The following is a 15,504-nucleotide window of genomic DNA, read 5'->3' as shown; positions in this document are numbered from 1 at the left end:
TTGTCAAGAGTTCCTTCTGTCTATCCCTGAAACTCTAGGCATGAAAAATGCAGTAAGTGTAAAAATATATGCAGTTCAATTTGCCAGGAATTATTCACTATTATGATTGCTGGATAAATGTTAATACTGCAATTAGATATCCCCATTTAAACATCTCAGCATTGGAAGGGATTATAAAACACCGGAAACCACAGTACAATAAAATGGAAAGAAAGGTGTCAAATGTTCCTGCTTTTGTTTTACATAAAGATGTGTGCATATCTAGATAGTGTTTTCCCATTTGCAAACTAGCTCGTGTAGGCAATGTATGATTATATGCACTAAGTTGGGCCAATACCACCCACTTTTTTCACCAGCAACACAGTGTTTCAGTCTTCTCAAATATCTGTTCTCCCCCAGCCAAAAACCCCCAACAGCTGAAAACATAAATCTAGGAGTCAGCAAATTAAAAAATAGACATTTTGTAACACCACAGCATTTCCCTCGACTTTCTCTACGGTATCATTTTGAAGCCTGCTTTCTAAAACAGAAGTTGAACAAATGAATCCTTCTGTCCTCTCTTTCAGTTGTCAGCAGTGCTTCAGTGTGAGATGAAATAAATTGCCAGTCTCTTTCATCTTCTATAATCAGCTCTGCACAGCTGAGTACACCCACAGCCCTGCAAGCTGCCTCTGCCAGCACTAATTCTGTGCGGAATGGGAAGTCTTTGTTAGTGCCATGTTTCTAAAGTTCTACACAGGAGAGGGTTTTATTATTTTTATTTCTCCCTTTTTCTCCTGTGCACTCTTCTCTAACTGATTAGCTATTGTACTATCCATTTTCTGCAGGAGACAAGGTGGGCATGTTATTTTAAAAATGTGCTTGATGCTTCTGTTCCAATGGGTCACACCATCACTGATATTATCAATTCTTTTCAGTATAATACTTATACATTAGCTCTTGTTTGAAGAAGGCTTCAACCAGTCTACCAGCAAGACTAAACATTTCATTTCTCAGAAGTGTAAAAGCTCTAAATTCATTGCTGAAACATCAGTGTAGAGATTGTGGAAGTTTTCTTATCATAGAGTTATTATTGTATTTTCACCATATTTGCCCTGCTCAAGAATAATGCAAAAGACTTCAGGCAAAGGCAGACCAAATCTCAGGCTGCTATCTTGTGTGAAATTAATCCTTGGGGTAGTGAGAAGCAATCACCTGAAAATCTGTCACGAAGCATATAGAGATGTGGAGATGGAATTCATTAATGAACTCACTGGGCCAGGTGATGAGTAACACAGTTGTAGTATCCTAGCCTCTGGTTCATCAGCTGAAACTAGGGGCAGGTCAATAGAGTGAAACATATTTTGGGCTTCTGTGCAAGTCCCAGCAGAAACATTGAGAGCATCATCCTACCTATCACTCTTGCTGACAGCCTCTGTGAGTGTGGGAAAGGCCTATTTGTCACAAAAACAGAATTATGTTATACTCCTTCTTTACCACTGTTAGATCTTGAAGGACAAAACTGTACAGTCTTTGATATTTGAATGCTACCTTCTACAAGCAGGCTACAGACTGAAGTTTTCAGTGCCTTAACCTATCCTGGTATGCATTAGATAAATGTAGACAAAAATACAGCATGCTACATCTCAGTAACCAACGAGTTGAAACAGTCCAGTAAAAGGAAAATAAGGCAGAGCAAAAGATAAACTTTTCCCAACATTTTTAATTTAAACAAGTCCTTTTCTACATGTTAAAGAATGTCACTAGTAGAAAGCTAAAATTTGTCCACTGCCAATTATGAGGCAGAAGCAGAACACCTCACTAGAACAGTGATCAAATAGAATTTGATTATCCCAAGACATGAAAAACAAACATTTTTTATTAAAATTTATTTTACAGCTATCTATTAATGCTCTCATAATTAAGTAGCTACTCTTCAGAAAATTCATATTTTAGGATTTGATTGAGAGGAAGCTGACCATTAAGAAAGCAGATATCATGGTGAAAGTCTGTTAAAGAACACCCAATCAGGATGAAGAGGCTCAAGTATCCTATAAGCAGCTACGAAAGTCTCACAATATCTGGCTCTCACAGGGGACTTCAATTTTCCAGATGTACACTAGAAATACAATACATCAGAGAGGAAACAGTCCAGGATATTCCTGGACTATGTCGGAGGTAACTTCCCAACACAGCTAGAGAGTGAGCCAGCTAGGGAATGCACCCCACTAGACCTGTTTTTTGTGAAAAGAGATGGACCTGTGAATGATAAAATCATGGATTCATTTAGATTGGAAAAGACCTCTGAAGGAATGGTGACTCAGCCACTTTCCTGGGCAGCCTGTTCCAGTGTGTGATAACACCTTCAGAGAAGGAATTTTTCCTAATAGCCAATCTAACTATCCCCCAGTGCAACTTCAGTTCTTTTCCTCTTGTCTTGTAGCTTGTAGCTTGCAAGGAGAGACTGACCTCCACCCTTCTACAGCCTCCTTTCAGGTAGATGGGAAGTGATACGGTCTCCCCTGAGCCTCCTTCTCTTCTGGCTAAACACCTCCAGTTCCCTCAGCTGCTCCTTATAAGACTTGCACTTTAGATTCTTCACCAACTTCACTGCCCTTTTTTGGACACAATCCAGCACCATTCCTGGAAGTATGGGCATAGCACTTAAAGGCATGGTTTAGTGCTAGACTTGGCAGTGCTGGGCTAATGCTTGGACTTCATAATCTTAGAGGTTTCCTACAACCTTTTTGTGTGATCAAGGTTATTGTGTGGCAAGTATTATATAATACTTATAGCAAGGCTTATATATTATTCTACCTTTTAAAAATGTTTTAAGAGGCAATAAAATTTCTCCCTGTGACAAGTAGTTTTCAGTCTTCAAATCACAGCTGAAAGTGCTGTTAATATTTTTTAAATTACTGTGTATTTACTGTTGACCTCTAAATTGTCTGGTTGATCTTTGGGCACAAAGGGGAAAAAAAGGGAATTTTTTTCCTATTCCTAGACTATATTTGTATGTTATCAGTGTATTGGCTTCCACTCTTCTCAGAGATGAGGGGTGCAGCAGTCAGTCATTGTACTCTTAGAAACATTGGGAGAAGAAAAAGCAGGTTTCTTGTAGGTCTCATTGTCTGCTCACTGACAAATTCTGAGATAAGGGCTTCTGGAGAAAACATTTCACCTCCTGGCTGTAATGATTTTGTGGTGTGCATATTCCCGCTCAGCTATGTTAAAACACACTAAGGAAGACAAGCCACTACAACCTCACTTCCAGACAATTTTCCTCTGCATGAATGTTGCAAGCCTGGCATTTAAAAGATGAATGGGTACCCCATGGAAAAACATTTCTAGTTTAAGGATAACTGTGCCTTCACATAGGCTGCCAAATATTTACAAGTATTCCATGAACAAAAAAGGTAGATGTGAAATGTCCCCTCCAATGTAAAAGCACTTACAGATCAGAATAGTAATATCTTGTTTATATTTCATAGTTATAAGTATGCAAAGTGGTGGAAAGTCCTGTAGCTACATCATAAAAGAAAATTATCCAGACCAAATGGAATACTAACTACCAGGTATGTCAGAACCTAAAGCCAGATTTCAATTTTGTTCTTTGTAAGAGTCCAGAACAAAATTCCCAGAGCTGGACTTCCTTGAACTTTGGAGTATTTCAAATCTGAATTTAAAACAGGAATGCTGAGTCTATATGCAATGTCATGAAAAGTTAAATATAGGTAACACAGTGATACAGGTAAAGTGTAAGTTCAAAATGAAGTATTGTTGTGACTTCAGACCATCGCACAGAGAATTTTAATTTTTTCACCACGGATTTATCTTGCCTGTTCTTCAGTTAGCTATACTGCGCTTTACAGAAATCGTTGTCATGGGTGTAAATATTATCATGAAAAAGAGCACTACAATAATATCAGAATTTACATGTCTCAGAAAATGAATAACTGGCATTTATTTCTGAATCAATAAAACCTTCTGTGCTTCTAGAAGGTTGTTGCTTGCTCTCAATGACAAAATCATACAAAGGTCAGAGATTCCATCCACAGGCTCCTGGAAAACAGGGCTGAAGTACTCAGACCTGAAAAAAGGAGCAGTCTTTTTCCAGCCACTTTTAATGGGAACTGAGCATTTAGGTGTGAAAGCTTCAGGGATCAACTCCTGGCTGTGGCTGCTCACAGGATATGATGGTCCTCTACCCAAGGCTCAGGGAGATCCAGCCAAGATGCAAGTATAGATGCAGTCACATAATTTTACTGTCTGTTATTGTGAACTTGCCCCTCAAAAAAAAAAAAAAAAAAAAAGACATAGACAAACAAACAAAAAACACAAGAAAACCAAATAAAAAACCCCCAAACCCAGAACCACAACCAAAAAAACCGTCCCCACCCATGACAAAACAACCAAATAACCAAACAGAAAAAAAAAGCAAGAAGTCCCTATTTATGGCTATGAAGGAGGGAATGCTGATGTTTACAACATATAACCTCTTTTTTCCTGTGATTGATAAAGAGCAACCACCTATCTTTTCTTGGTAAAGTTATTAAGGTACACCATGCTAGTCAAGCAGGAGCTAGATTGTAGCTATATTATTTTTGTCAAAATTTAGTTTCATTCAAGCAATCTTTCCAACCACTAGGGAAAAGAAAGACAGTATAACACTTACCTGGAAATGAATGAAATCAGCACCTTTCTCCCAAAGCAGGAAGTTGAATAACATCTGGAGTAAATGATAACCTTCTCTACACAAAAATCTAGTTGCTTCAGGCTATCTACATTAACAAATATTAAATCAAACCAATATGCATAACATGACAAACAGACATGCATGCAGTAGCTACATTATTGCTGCTGTTGAAATACTTAAGAAACCTCCTGCAAACGGGTTCCTTTAAGCTTGATCACAGATATATTTGAAAAGTTTAAAGCAAAATTAAGGCGCAGTGTGACTATTGTTATGTATTGCAGTTAACACAAATCAGAACATTAAATACTGGTAGGGGGTTTATCCTAGTGCCAGTATTTGTTCTTAGTATACCACTAATTTCATCACTAATTTCTAATGAATAATTTTATTAGTTAAAATAAGCAGTTTAATACTCAGAAAATTGTTCTATTTTAGATATTTTTTTCCCAAATACTGATCTGTCTCATTCCCATCTGTTAGTATTCTATGAAAAAAACCTCTTTGTAAATTATGTGAATTGAATTTAGCTTTTCTTAATGTGGTTTACTAAAGAGCAATACACTTGGTATAACAATAATATCCAGCTAAATGAATATTTGATAGCTGGAGCTGGGATCTAAGTAGATTAAATGAAAGGAACTCAATGAACAGGTGCATAGTTAGATCTTGGCACATTAAATGTCAGTAAACACGGCATTTGCTTTACAGCCTTTTCTAGGTGTATTTGTGTTTAGAAGGAAGGGTTTATTTTTGCAAAACATGTTTTATAATCCTCACAGCAGTAGACTGATTGGCAGAACCTTCTTTCTTACCTTTCTTTTGTATAACCAACTATTAGATCTTATTGCCGTTTCCTGTGTTTGACAGTGGCTTTCCTTTTGAAGTCAAAAGAAATTTCTCATTAGCTACAGCTGGCACAAGGCTAAGACCACTGACAGAGAAATTTGCTTTCAATCATATATTCCCATTACCAGTAATACATAGCATATGGGTGAAAGAGACACAAGAGGCAACCAGTACTTTTGGACAATGCAGAGTATCACAACCTTGACATATTGAACATTAAATTTACATTATATCCAGCACCCAAGGAGAACCTTAAGTATGTTGATATTACAAGTTCATAATATAATTTCTCCCAAGTTGCTGATATGATTTTATACTGAGGAGGATTTGTACAATTCTAGACAGAACTGTGGCTTTATTAATGGTAACTTACTAAATTTCAGACTCTGTAGGGAGTCTACAGAATGAGGTTCACAATATGTTATCACTGGGAAAATCTTTTACAAAGTAAATTTTTTTTTCCTTATTGTTCCTGTGTTATCATCACTACAGTGTTGACAGATGTTTTCATATTCTCTAAGCTTCTACTGAGGGGAATATCTTTAGCACATTAATATTTCTGTGTACAGGAAGAACGGCTTCTATATGTGTAGATTTCCTTCTCAGAGAATTAAAAGTTTGCAGAGATATATCTGAATCCCAATCTGAATTTCCTGATAGTTTAAGACTTTTTAGAATTAACATTTTTGCACCACTGATTACATAAATGGGACCCAAGTGTAATTCTTGGACCCAGACCTATACATACATCCAAGTTTTCTGTATTTGGTTCTTGATGTAATTTCTATTGAGGCCAATGGGAGACATTCCACTGACTTCACAAAAAATACATCAGGCTGTTGGCTGAAAAAATATTTACACAGAGGAATTCACCTCACCACTAATAATAATAATAAGCATGTTTCTAAATTTTGCTTACAACATTTTCCATTAAGAAGAAAAGCTAACAAACTGAAATTCTGTCTTGCCAATATATTGCAAAGACTTTTCTCATGACAAATTAAAAAGATCACATAAAATACAGATGCTCATTTATTATACACATGTTGTTAAGACTTGCAGAAAAAGTGTATCACTCAAAAAACCCACAAAAAACATTTGATTATTCTATCTGCATTTAAATTGTGATGAAAAACTACTAATTTATATATATATATATAGTTTAGATCAAAAAATTGACACAGACTCAGACTGCATTCTATGTTAATTTTAGTGATTTCAAGTCCATAAAGGTCTCTTGGGAGCATGAAAGCTAGTTAGTCTTTTATTTTGTCAATTATTTCTGAAAAAGTGTAGTTTGTATAGCTAAGATTTTTGTGCATCAATCAGTATTTTGTTTTTACTAAGAAACCATGGAAATCCCCTTAAAACATTAACAAAAAAGAATCTTTAGAGAAAAAAATCCTACTATGAAAACAAACTATCCACAAGTGCTGTCTTGCTAAAACTAACAAGTTCCAACAACTGTTAATTTTGTCTGGTTCCATGGTGGAAGGTTTATATTGCAAACACATTCCCAGTTATGCCGTAATCCATCTAAAAGGTGGCATGATATCAACACTCCCGCAGCCAGGGCCAAGTCTGTGGGTATGAGGGTAAGAGAAGTGCATCAAAAAAGAAACAAATCTTGGTTCATGCAGTTCAAAGACTGGTCCCATTAGAGCAGAAGGAGCTTATTTTGATTTTATGTTTTGGTAAGAAAAACTGACATGGGTTTGTTTGTGTCTATTTGGCTTCTGCCAGATGGAAAGGTTAACTCATCAGAGGCAGCTGTTTTAGCAAATTACCTCACTGTGGTATAATGACTGAGTTACAACACACTATTGAGGAAAATCCTTTCGTTTCCCAGTGAGATCATGATAACTAGAAACTATTTCAATAAGATTTTTGATTTACTTTGGAAAGGATTCAGTTGGAAAGACTGGTGATATAATGATATATTTCTTTTGTTCATATTTCTTTTTTATGTGTATTAAGCACTTGGGTTTGTTTTGAGCTAATGTATTTATAATTTTCTCTGGAGTGATATGTTTCATATTAAAAAATGTAACTGCGATTACACTGGGAAGGAAGTTACTCTATATACAATATACGTTACTGAAAAAACTATTCCAAAACTCACCATGAATTCATTCCTTGCCATTTATACAACTACTTTGTGCTTACGTGATTAAAATAATTAAAAGAGAAAATGTGAAGCAACACAGATAGCACAAGCTTCGTACACTCTGCATCCAGAATGGTTATTTGAAGAGACAAACTTTTTCAGGAGAGTTTAAGTGAAGCAGACTTGTCTGACTTGAAGAGCGGAAGTAAAATAACCCACATTTTGCCATGTCAATTCCATTACTGTAACTTTTTCTAGAAACCAGATTAGCACGTTGGAGAGTAAAATACCACAGAACCCTGGCATTTGGCAGGATATTGGTCCCCTGGTCACAGAGGTGCCTTAGGAGGTCTAGTAAAAATTGGCTGTGATGTGCTCTGGCAGAAGCTGTGCTTCCTGTGGCTGCTGCAGCTACAGCTGCCCAGCACTTGCATTTGTAGAGGCAGTGTCAGTTTTGTCAGGTTTTTTTTTCCCCCAGCTCCATTTTCAGATATTTGGTACAGGCTGTACTTGCAAAATGAGACCTTAACTGGATACAGAGATGGCTTTCCTTGCTCCTAAATTGGCCTAAGTGTCCCTCCAAGCAAAGGTGGTTGTAGGGAGTCTTGTCCATGCACAGAGTGTCCCTGGCAGCAAGAACCTGCCCTCCACAGAACCTGCCCCTTCAACCAGTGAGCTTAAAAAGCAAAATCCTTGTGGCTTCCTTTCTGATCAAGCTGTTCCTTTCAATCATCTTTCCTTTGACTATTGGAGTGGAAGATGAACTTTCACTGCTGTTCATGAATATTTTAGGACACAGCTACAGCGATTGACCAGATGCTAACCCTTTATGAGTCCCTGGTCTCTTAAAGAGAAACTTTCCTGCACCAGGCACTTGCAAGGTACTTGATAGAAAAAAAAAAAAATACAATTAACATTGAAAAATCTGTTCCCCGCACTAGTTTGTACAGGTTAAAATGAGCAGGAACAGCCTACATAACAGCACTAGAGACTTGATTACAAGACAGCTTGACACTGTTTATTACATCTAGCCACAGGAAGGGCACTCTGTACACACTACAGCATTATTTTAGGACCTTCTGGAGAGGATATAATACTTCAGCGTGGTTAGCCAGTTCTATGGTTGCACAGTTCATTGATTTTGGACAGCCTCTGTGGGCCAGCAGCCACAATAGCAAATTTAGTCTAGACAGAGCTCTTCTTTACTTTTATGACTGCAAGTGTATACTTTGAATGGACAGCTTCACTGAGCTGATTCACAGGGAAGCCCACACTGTATTTTCAGAATCACTGACCAACACAAAAGCCACCAGTAATTTAAAACTCCTTCCACCATACATGGTTGTCTTTCATTATATTTCTTACAGACTGTCCATTTTTTATATGATATTGTGAAGCTCTTTTCAATTTCCTTCACTAGTGAATCACTTCAGTGTTTGTGCCATCTGTTGTGTGTACTTTCACCATATATTTACCATTTCTATGATTATAATAACAATTTCTCATCATTGTAATGTTTCTTATAATTAATAAGAAATCCAAGCTCCACTGTCACTTTTTTACCAGTTCAAAATGAGTCATTTATTACTCTTCTCCTTAACTTCTTTATTCAGAATGCACAACATTTACACAATAATCATATGCTGAATATGCAATATAGGGTACACTCAATTAGGACTGTGTAGCAATATATATAATATTTATGCCCCATACTTGTATCTGGATATTCAGCTGTAAAGCCTGTATTTTGCCTATATAATTCACATATTCTGAAATCTGAGAAGCACTGTAAAAATTTTGTATTTATTGATAGCAAAGATCATAATCAGATACAACAGGGGAATATGGACTATTCAGGAATATGTTATTTAATTCCCAAATCAGACAAAACCTTCATGATTATCCTATCTCTAGTCCACCTGAGAAACCAGCTCAGTTTAATAGCCTGTTTTTCCCTAAGCGTACATTAGGGATTTATTAACCTGCAATGTTTCCTCTTTTATATCACCAAGCATATAATTTGGGGAAAGATCTTTAGATAGTAGCACCACTTGGGAAATCTGCCGAAAGCTTGCATGCTGGGAACTTACACTCCTGATAAACTTTGCTTTTTGCTGGGTGCTGGGAGGGGAGGTAGTATCGGCAAGTTAAAGGCAGAAAAGTGGGCTGCTGTCAGGAAGCTGCTGGGAGCCAGGGGGAACCATACTGGGAAGAACTCCTGGAGTAGACTGGGATGTGGGAATGGCGTGACTCCCTGAGCTGCTGTCTCTGACCCTGTGTGAAGGCACACAGTCCTGCAAGCAGCCAGTCATCAAAAGGGTCCACAGAACTGCTGTCTCACATCCCCCATATCTTCCACCATCCATAGAAAAACACTTTCCAACACCCCACAACAAAATTAAAACCTTTAGTACAAAACCAAAGCCATAGAAGCTGTAAAGAGTCACAGAAAATGAAGCAGAAAAGAGAAAGGACACTTTATATTATTGTATAAATTATAAATATTATATAATATTTATATTATTTATATTATAAACTATATATATTATAGTTTAATGTACTATATCCATGAAGTATCAGGAAATGTGGAAGTGAACAGATGATTTTAGAAGACAGATTACACCACAGAGGAAGACAAAACAACTGCAATAGGCCTGCCAGTATGACCTTGGGAAAATTTTTTCCTGAAGATGTATTTGTCAAAATAGGTCTGCAAATAATACCAAGATGGAAACCTTGATCTTGAGCCACGTTTAAATTTGGTAGCTCTCTTCCTCACAGTGCCCAGGTTCAACAAATATTTTGAGACTGGATGAAAGGAATTGTTTGCACTTATTTAAAATGTTCATGTGTGCATAGTGATTGCTTGGAGAGTCCCATTTGGTCATGGAATTGGATCTGCCCGATGATGAATGAGTTTCCAGGTAAACCAGAAAACACGGCTGACTGAGAAATAAACTATTTTTTTAAGGTCTTATGGTCCTTGGTCAGTGTTCACAGAGGTGACAAAACATACTGCTCTCATTAATATATCCATGCATTATTTCTTCCCTATGACACGTGGGATGCTAACTTTTAAAAGGGAAGTTTAGTAGAATTTATTTAACACAGTCAAAGCAAGACAATTTTTATTTTCCTTCCCAAAAGTGACTAAACTATACTCCACAGAAGTGAAGAAATGTCCATCCAAGATAAACTGAGTGTTTCTGACTGAATGGTTACAAGTAATTTCCAAGTGTTTATTAATGTTTATTAGTGAGAAAGCATAAATGTGTTTAGAAATAGGGAATGGTCTTATCACAGAGTTTATTTGTTACTGGATAGTGAATAAAGGAGTATTAAACTGTGAAAACACAGTGTTTTTTGAAAAGGCACTCGCTGCCTTCCAAGGGATTTTAGACAATATTTCACAACACTGAATGACAGACAAACGGGAAATATCTGGATGAGACAAAGGACTTTCAAATGTGCAAGGTTTTCATTTTATTAACCAGAGCACATGTAACTAATCTTGGAACCCAGATAACTATTCTTTTCAAAGCAATTAGTCCTGCTTCATTAATATGCTGCTTAACATTTGCTTGGGACTTTCTTTTGATTTTTTTTCCCTCATGAGTGAAGTATATTTTGAATTTTTTAAAAAGATAATTAGAATAGATTGCATGCATTAAATCTGGGAACATCTACAGGCAGGCACTCCAGAAGGCAAGAGATTGACATTTGACCTTGAAGTGTTAGAGAAGTCATAGACATTTGGACTGAGACATAAGAGTCTCAATTTCCCTTGTATATTAGAAAGAAGAGATGGATTTGGCACTGTGCAAGCAAGAAAAGCTTATCCAGGATGTTCATTAAATGTCTACCTTCCTGTGGCTCACTAATTTTGCAGAAAAAAAATGTAAGGCAACAGTAGCATAAATGGATCAGGAGTGATTTTGCAACATCACAATGTATAATTTGAAGAATTGTTTATTATTTTATTGAGTTACCAGAGATTACATAGTTCCACTCCTATCAGAAATTAATTAAACAGGCATTCTTATGGGTCTGCTGGCAGCTAAAAATGTGATTTTTTTTATTTTATTATTTTTTCCTTAATGAAATTCAGTAGCAATCATTCTGTTTTGATCTTCTCGGAACCTGTTAATGGGTCTTGGTATGACAGAAGGCATGAAGGTGATGGCATTTCCTATCAGCCAGCTGAAAACTCATAGTGAACATCAAGCTGTAGTGCAGAAGCCTGGATGAATCTTTGCTTCACAGCACCTAAAGCCAGAGGGCTTTTTCAGATCTCATCTGCCACAATGGTAACTAACTCTTAACAAGTCAAGTAACATCATTTAAATCAAAGTTTTTCAGTCCAATGCAGAGAAAATTGAGGTACCACTCCCAGAAGAAAGTCCTTTGACAATAAAGGAGCAGTGTTAGAGAGGCGACTACAGTAGGAAGTTGCAATGAGTCTCTTTCCCTGTGAAAGATACATGTGTCCAAAGACTTCCAAATATCCAATCATTTTCTTCTTGCCTGGTTTTTAAGTGACCTTTGATTTGGCACTGCACACATTACCTGAACACACTGAAGTCTGGAGAGATCATTCCCTCTGCCATCAGAGAAAGTTTGTTGTTCCATTTCATATTTAACAAGGAGTGATTTCAGATGAAGGTGAATGTGAAAAGAAAGCAACAAAACTGTTGTAATGCCTCATCAAGAGGTCTTTCAACCCAAATCTCCCTGTTTCACTTTATCAGGCAGCTGCTGGATCCATTCCCTCCCTCTTCTTTTCAGTGATGGTGTTTTTATTGATAAATTACAAAAGTCAGCAATTATATTACCAGTACCACTGAAAATTCACAGCAAATGGTCACTTCATACTACACATGCTTCTGAAGAAAATGGACAAGACTGAGCTCTGACTCTCTTGGACTTAGCTGAGACATTTTCTGCTGCTGTGGCTTGTTCTAATATGTGAGCTTTGAGCTAGGGCATCTGAGGAGCCAGTACATATTCACATCTGCCATGCCCACTTCAGGGCAGTAACCTTTGGCAGCAGCACAAAGGGACAGCTGAGAGCAATAACCTTGTAAATATCCCCATTACAACTTGCCAGAAACTGTGAGTCAGAGTCCCTGACATGAACATGTTATCTGGAAGATGATGGGAGATTTGTGATGCATTTTATTCATGTCTCAAAATAACATCTCATCTTTCTCCGGTCTGTGTGCTTCCTTACTCCCACAGGCACATCATTTCTCATAGTTTCTTTCCTTCACACTGCTACTGCAACTAATTCACCTGGAGCAAAATCCTGCTCATTTTTGTTGCCAATCCAGCTGATCAGCACAATGCAGTCTGAGGGTTACTTTCCTTTTTTTTTTTTTTTCCTGAAGTGTAGTTAACTGGATAAACCCTCTGCCCAGCAGCATTGCAATTGACAGCCATTTCTCAGAGGCAGTCTCCCTCCCTTAGCGTGCTGAACCATTACACAAGCTAAACTCATCATGTGTGAGGGCCAGGCCAAAAACGGAGCCCCAGGCTTCTTGAAACGCAAGCCAATGCGTTAAGCACTCAGCCTGCCTGCCCTGTGCTGTAGCTACATCAACGCTGTGACCATCTCGTGGGGCTCTCTGTAAGTGACCTGCTGCTTCCTAACTGAAATGCCTTGGTACAGTATTATCATGAATCCATAACAATAGCTCTGTACAGTACATTACTAGTCTAATCAGATATTTTATTGATAGAGTATACTTCTTAAATCTAGTAGTTCGTTTGCCTCCTTTGCCTTGTAGAAATCCTGCTGCTGAGGCAATGCATAGCTGTAAAGCTAATGGTCTTTCTCAAACTCCCCCTTCTTAGGGAGAAAGAGAGAGAAAGAAATCACGATCTCCAGCCTTTTGTGTTAAAATAGAAAGAAAACAAGAATCATTCAAAAATTATGTGCCAGACAGCCTCTATTAATATTTATGTTGACATTAATATTGATAAGAATGCACCTTATGCTTTGTTCTCTACCCCCAGCATCCATAAGTCCCCTGTTATTCAAACTAGTAGCCATTACCTCGCATCTCCCTCTGTACACAAAGCTTCAAACAGCCTTGGCAGGGCTCCAGCTCACTTACGCTTAAATGGACACTCAAGCTTCGATGGACACACAGCTAAATAGAGGCCAATAATTCAATACAGTATGACTGTACTGGGGCTTCTAGTAAATCCATCAGGCAGTAAATATCATCTGAAGCCAATGCAAGCTTTTATCTTTCCAATTTTGTGTATGTCTGTGTGAAGCCCAGGCATTCAGCGAATCATGTAATTTATTCTGCAGTGCAGAGCCTGGGCTGTCTCAGACATCATATTGACTTTTTTTCCATCTGTCAGGGGCAGTCACTGCTATGCTTTTGTGCAGACGCATCACATTGCATTTATTTATTTATTTATTTAGTCCACTCTCTAGCGCAATTGGGCAAGGACACATTTTTGCAGATCAACAAATACTAAGAAAAGCATCTGAATATCATTAGAACAGCATGTTAAACATTTGTCCTAACCAGTTTGTTAAATCAGCAAATGCATTTCCAGCAAATGCTTGTAATGGCTCAGAAGAGACTCCCTACTGCAATGTTTTATTAAGCCTCAAATATGCCCTATTATTTTCTTTTGCTCTTTAGGTCAGTGGTGATGCCAGTATAATGAAAATAATAATAAACAGTTGGGCTTATTGACTTGTGCTCTGCTTTGAGAGGATATTTGGATCAGTGGATGATACAAATAAAAAAATATTTAGCAGAAATCAGGCTAGTGTTCTCTCCCAGAGTTGTCAGGGACAAAACTGCCCTTTCAGGGGGAAGAGATGTGCACAACCATAAGAGCAACTGGGCTGGCCAGAACCTCTATCCCGGGAGTGGTTATGTGGCATCAGTGCCAGCGTAATCCTTGGGGTCTCCCTGTATACTGGGAGAGGTGACATCAGGAAAGCACTAGGTCTAGTACTTAAAGCCAGCATTTGCTTGCACCATTCTGCCTGGGTGATGCAAAGCCAAAAGGCCTTGGCCAGGAGGTTCAAGGCCAAAATGACACACTGTGGAAAGCCTGTGACAGCATGGCATATTTTAGCAGCAGGCCCATATATAAATGTCTCTGTTATATCAAAGGAATTAGTCAGCTATCTCATTTCCCTGGAATAAAGCTAGCTTTTATTTTCAAGGGAGGCAGGTGAGACTTAACTAGATGCCTTCTTTGAAAAATAGATCCTCTTTTGGAAAAACACATTACATAGCTGTACCTTTTTTTTCCCCTCAAACTTCCCAAACATGTTTCACAACAATACGGAGTGCATATCATACAGAGTTTGGTTCAGAAGTACTCCAGGGTTACAGATGCAAGAAACATGCACCTTTGGGAGCTCATCAAACTTAGAGCCCAGACCTGTGTGTTTCTACTGCCTTTAGTGTTTGTAATTTATTTTAAGGTCAGGCATATGAGTTTTAATACAGATGCATCCGCACTGTAGGCACAGTTCGCTTTTAACTGTAACCAGTGGTAGTCAAACTGCAAGGCCAAAACTGAGCTGCTAGCATCCATCTTAGCAACAAGAGATTGCAAGAACAGACCAGGAGTGCTTCTGGTTGCAATCCCATGTGGCAAGATTTCTGGCACTGTGGCTGAGTATGGGAACACAGAGAGATGTGATGACTATTGTGGCCTTCATTAGGGCAGTGCAGAGAGATGATGATTACCATGGCCTTTATCATGAATGATACAATAGCAAACACTGCAGCCAGCCTGACCAGGGAGTTTCCTTCTTTTTTCACTTTTCCTTTAGCCCAGGAAAGCTATTATATTCCAGTCTGTGCCCCTCCTGAGCCCTGTCATTCAGAAATTG

This window comes from Pseudopodoces humilis, chromosome 4 (assembly GCF_049639895.1).
Source record: "Pseudopodoces humilis isolate 2021_Gansu_Grassland_sample_001 chromosome 4, ASM4963989v1, whole genome shotgun sequence".
Taxonomy (NCBI): domain Eukaryota; kingdom Metazoa; phylum Chordata; class Aves; order Passeriformes; family Paridae; genus Pseudopodoces; species Pseudopodoces humilis.
This window is presented reverse-complemented; position numbering follows the sequence as displayed.